Raw genomic sequence first — 6,207 nt, 5'->3', positions numbered from 1 at the left:
AAAGCAAAAGGAGAAGAGGGCAGCAGAGGATGAGATGGTTAGAGAGCAGCAACGACCCAGTGTACGTGAGTTTAAGCAAACTCCAGGAGCGAGTAGAGGACAAGGAAGCCTGCCATGCTGTAATCCATGGGGCCACAGAGAGTCAGACAGGACTTAGAGACTCAACAATAGCATAAAGCATCCTCTCTCAGTATAAAAGGAAGGAGTTGAGAAAAAAAAAAAAAAAAAAAAAAACCACATATATTCACATTGGATTTTGTACGTTTTGTTTTTTAAATTTTTTTTCTTTTTTTTTTTTTCCCATTTATCTTTATTAGTTGGAGGCTAATTACTTTACAATATTGTAGTGGGTTTTGTCATACATTGACATGAATCAGCCATGGAGTTACACGTATTCCCCATCCCGATCCCCCCTCCCACCTCCCTCTCCACCCGATCCCTCTGGGTCTTCCCAGTGCACCAGGCCCGAGCACTTGTCTCATGCATCCCACCTGGGCTGGTGATCTGTTTCACCCTAGATAATATACATGTTTCGATGCTGTTCTCTCAAAACATCCCACCCTCGTCTTCTCCCACAGAGTCCAAAAGTCTGTTCTGTACATCTGTGTCTCTTTTTCTGTTTTGCATATTGGGTTATCATTACCATCTTTCTAAATTCCATATATATGTGTTAGTATGCTGTAATGGTCTTTATCTTTCTGGCTTACTTCACTCTGTATAATGGGCTCCAGTTTCATCCATCTCATTAGAACTGATTCAAATGAATTCTTTTTAATGACTGAGTAATATTCCATGGCGTATATATATGTACCACAGCTTCCTTATCCATTCGTCTGCTGATGGGCATCTAGGTTGCTTCCATGTCCTGGCTATTATAAACAGTGCTGCGATGAATATTGGGGTGCACGTGTCTCTTTCAGATCTGGATTCCTCAGTGTGTATGCCCAGAAGTGGCATTGCTGGGTCATATGGCAGTTCTATTTCCAATTTTTTTAAGAAATCTCCACACTGTTCTCCATAGTGGCTGTACTAGTTTGCATTCCCACCAACAGTGTAAGAGGGTTCCCTTTTCTCCACACCCTCTCCAGCATTTATTGCTTGTAGACTAGATTTTGTATGTTTTAAATGATCTTTTGGAAGATCATTAAAATTTGATGCAAATTACACAAAATTATGAGGAATATTTACTCTTTTGTCCTATAAATCATGTGATATACTGGGTGAAGGAGATCAGTTATGGGAGACAAGTATTTTTGAAATAAATTTAGTTTATATGGAAAAGTGAATGGTTCACATTTTTATGCTAATTTATCTAAGTGAAAGCAAATGTTAGTTAAATAATAATCCTTCAGAAAAGAACACAATGTATGATGGGAAATAAAATTGCAAACTATTATAAAGGCAAAAACAGATTATCTTTCCAGAACTATTTTGTTAGACAGCATTTATGATAAATAAAGCAGAAATTAATTTCTTTTGACTAGTTTGCATCTATGTAGATTGGCTTTTTCTTCCTTAATAAAATAATGATGTTTTATCATGAAATAATCACCTTATAGACAGGTATTGTTAAGAATCAAATTAAAAAAAAAGAATCAAATTTTTATAGTATAATATAGGAAAATAGAAGGTGTGACTGGAGAAAGAAGCCAAGATATGCAGTACCTAAAAGAAGATTTTTTTTAAGTCAAAAAACAAAGTAGAATTTAAAACTAGAAGGGATGCTGTTTCCCTTTTGTTTTTATCTGACAAGAAAACTAAAGTGTATAGTAAAATAAAGATGCTATAAATTGTACACTGGGAATTACAGCGTTGGTCTAGTTAAATTAGTCACAGTGAAACTTCAGACAGTTTTTCTTTTCTGAAATGTGAAATAATGAGGTAGTTAATAAGTACCAAGATTTGTTGACTCTTCAAGAATGTATTTAGTTTTGTTTTCAAGTGACAGTGCATGTCAAAATAAAAGGCATTAGGAAAGTATATATTAAAAGTTATGAAAAAGAGTATGCTTATCTATACCTATTATACATTATATTACTGGTTGTGTAGAGTAAATAGGGAAAGTGAAAGTGAAAGTTGCTCAGTCGTGTCTGACTCTTTGTGACCCCATGAACTATATAGTCCATGAAATTCTCCAGGCCAGAATACTGGAGTGGGTAGCCTTTCCCTTCTTCAGGGGATCTTCCCAACCCAGAGATCGAACTCAGGTCTCCCGCATTGCAGGTGGATTTTTTTACCAGCTGAGCCACCAGGGAAACCCAAGGATATTGGAGTGGGTAGCCTATCACTTCTCCAGGGGAAACTTCTTGACCCAGGAATCAAACTGGCATCTCCTGCATTGTAGGCAGGTTCTTTACCAACTGAGCTATAAGGGAAGCCCAGTGTAAATAGGGAAATGTTTCAAAATAATTTATATGGCAAATTTTCAGTCTGTTCTCACATTGTAGTCCTGATTTTAAATATTCTGTTCCAGTGTCCTCAAATATCAACAGATATTTCAGACATAATTCCTTTCAAGATTTCTTTTAACAAAAGGAAATGTCTCAAAGGTCACCACCCATAGCTCTATGAGATTGCATACATGTATACATGTATCTTACCTTGCTCAAATGAAGAATAAAGTGATTTTGATTATTTCATTTTATAAATAAAAAGTATTGACTATTGTGTGCAATTTTGAAGAGTATATTTCTAAAGGACTGTATAGTTGATATGAGAGGTTTGACATTAAAAATGTAAGGATTTTTTTTTTTTTTCCTTCATCCAATGTGACACTTAGAAAATGTCATCTGTTACCTATGCTTGGATGGAAGGAGAGCCTGGGGAGCCAAGTCAGGAACTCATAAACAACAGAAGGAAGCAACAAATGCAAGATTAGGAGACTATTTCTTTTGAAAGTGATTTTTTGTTACCTATTATATTGCTTCCCTGGTGGCTCAATAGTAAATGATCCACCTGCCAAACAGGAGCTATTGTTGTTCAAATTTGTAGCCCACCAGGCTTCTCTGTCCATGAAATTCTCCAGGCAAGAATACTGGAGTGGGTTGTTATTGTTGGTCACTTATTAAGTTGTGTAGGACTCTTTGTGACCCCATGAACTGCAGCACGCCAGGCTTCCCTCTTCTTCACTAACTCCTGAAGTTTGTTCAAACTCATGTCTATTGAGTCTGTGATGCAATCCAACCACCTCATCCTCTATCACCCCTTCTCCTCCTACCCTCAGTCTTTCTCAGTATTAAGGTATTTTCCAGTGAGTCAGCTCTTCACATCAGCTGGTCAAAATATTGGAACTTCGGCATCAGTCCTTCCAGTGAATATTCAGGGTTGATTTTCTTTAGAATTGGCTGGTTTTATCTCCTTGCTGTCTAAAGGATTCTCAAGAGTCTTCTCCAAGCATTGAGATGTGGGTTCAATCCCTGGGTTGAGAAGGTCCTCTAAAGGAGGAAATGACAACCTACTCCGCTATTCTTGCCTGGGAAGTCCCATGGACAGAGAAGCCTGGCAGGCTATAGCTTATGGGGTCGTAAAAGAGTCAGACATGACTTAGTGACTAAACAAACAACAGCATTGTTAGAATGCTCACATTAGAATGCACTTTTAAGGAAGAGAATGTGTGTGAATTTATCACTAGGTAATAAAGGAACAGTATGAAATGCCACCTGCCATTTTATAATTAGAACTGAATATCTGTATTTTAAGTAGTGTAATTCAGAAAGGTACCAATCAAAAAGGAGCTCTCCCTGTTACCATTGATCAAGGAACTGCTGCTTTCAAGGGCAAGGATGAGGCGTGGCTAGGAAAGGGAAAATATGGAATTGAGGTAAAAGGAGAGCTTGCTATGGGTCAGATTTGATAAAGGAAAGCTATCTCAAACTCTCTTAAAGGAGGGCTTCAGCCTAGCATTTCTAAGAGAAAGGTGGTCATATCCATCTATATGAATTTATCTGGTGATACATTTAAGGCTAAAGAGGAGAGTGAAAAAGTTGGCTTAAAGCTTAACATTCCGAAAACTAAGATCATGGCATCTGGTCCCATCACTTCATGGAAAATAGATGGGAAGACAGTGGAAACACTGTCAGATTTTATTTTCTTGGGCTCCAAAATCACTGCAGATGGTGATTGCAGCCATGAAATTAAAAGACGCTTACTCTTTGGAAGGAAAGTTATGACCAACTTAGATACCATATTAAAAAGCAGAGACATTACTTTGCCAACAAAGGTCCGTCTGGTCAAGGCTATGATTTTTCCAGTGGTCATGTATGGATGTGAGAGTTGGACTGTGAGGAAAGCTGAGTGCCAAAGTATTGATGCTTTTGAACTGTGGTGTTGGAGAAGACTCTTGAGAGTCTTTTGGACTGCAAGGAGATCAACCAGTCCATCCTAAAAGAGATCAGTCCTGGGTGTTCATTGGAAGGACTGATGCCAAAGCTGAAACTCCAATACTTTGGCCACCTCATGCAAAGAGTTGACTCATTGGAAAAGACCCTGATGCTGGGACAGATTGGGGGCAGGAGGAGAAGCGGACAACAGAGGATGAGATGGCTGGATGGCATCACCAACTCGATGGACATGAGTTTGAGTAAACTCCGGGAGTTGGTGATGGACAGGGAGGCCTGGCGTGCTGCGATTCATGGGGTCACAAAAAGTCGGACACAACTGAGTGACTGAACTGAACTGATTGTTACTGAATTAACTATATATAATTTGCTTTTAGAAAACTGTTTTTAAATTGTCAACTATTTCATTAATTAATTAATGATATATAATTTTACATACTAAAAAGTTATTTATGCAGTGTTTAACCCTGGAAGAAGAGAAAATAAATAAGATATCATACTTGCTATTTAGTACCTCACATATGATATAATTAATTCTAGAATTAAAACAGCATTTTCAGTATCACTGTTAGGTTGTGATAACACAGCAGGTAAAATTGTCTAATATTCTCTGAATTTTGTGCCATAGCATTTTAAGAGGAAATAAGAGTACATTTTTAAACAATTTTCATTGAATATACAGTTGAATATACATTGCGGCACACACACCTCTAATGCCATTCTCATAGTAGGACATTTTGACTAATATCATAGGTATAATCTAATGCCTTGTAGAAGAAAGCATTAATAAAGTAAACACATTTCACTCTTATTTTGACTAGTTTTATTGTCTTTAAAATTTTACTGCATATTATACTTAGTATAACTAATCCAAAGAGGTTAATGCAATGCTTGCTATGTCCAGTGTGCTAGCCTGATACCATGTAAATAAGGTTTAAACAAAAGTGCAATATAGAAAATAACTTTATGAAGTTGTATAATCTTAAATGAGCTGAAAGAATTGACTTTACAGGACCAAATATGAACTTTCAAACAGTGTCACTTAGCTGGGGCCAGGTATGACTGTCACTACCCAAGTCTGGCTTTATTATTTAAAACATTTGGTTTTTCCCAGGGGACATTCATACTGAAACCCCTAAAATCTAATGTCAGTAACTATGATAATGCAGGGAAAATTTACGTTCACTATGAGATTTTACACAGACTCTAATGAGAGTTTTCAGGAAGGAAATTACTTCTGGTTAGATATCAATATATGTTTGATTGAAGACGTAGTATACATGTAGAATGAACTGTCTTGCAATTATATTAAAAATAAAACTCTGATATCTTCACACTTTCTGCAAGACATTATTTAAATTATCAATTGGGTTTTTTTTTTATCAATTATTAATCAAGAAATAGTTCTGCCAGTCACTTTCAGCTCAGAGATAAGACTATTGTTCCTGTCCTCATGGAGTTTACCAGTTTCTCATAGAAGACTAAATAAGTAATTCCACATGTTCAGAGAAACAGAAGGGAAATGTAGGAGTGCTATGATATTGTTATGTTCCATTTGGAAATGACAAGTAAGACTTTCAATTAAATTTTATAGTCACTGGAAACAAGAAAAGCTGAAAAGAGCTGAAAACATTTCAAATGCTTCATGATGGACCTACAATAATCGTCTTGGAAAAATATCAATATCATTCTGAGTCAAATCTTGATAAGTTTATTCTTGTGGGAAAATTAAGTGTTTTTAATAAAATTGTTCTTTACTTGATAGCTTCTAAAATGAGAAACTTAAAAGTATTTTGCTTTGTCTTTTTGCTTATGTTTTTATCCCTCTAGGATCTCACACTTATCTTTCACTGTTTAGCTTTTCTCTTCT

The sequence above is a fragment of the Muntiacus reevesi genome, chromosome 16, assembly GCF_963930625.1.
Source record: "Muntiacus reevesi chromosome 16, mMunRee1.1, whole genome shotgun sequence".
Taxonomy (NCBI): Eukaryota; Metazoa; Chordata; class Mammalia; order Artiodactyla; family Cervidae; genus Muntiacus; species Muntiacus reevesi.
This window is presented reverse-complemented; position numbering follows the sequence as displayed.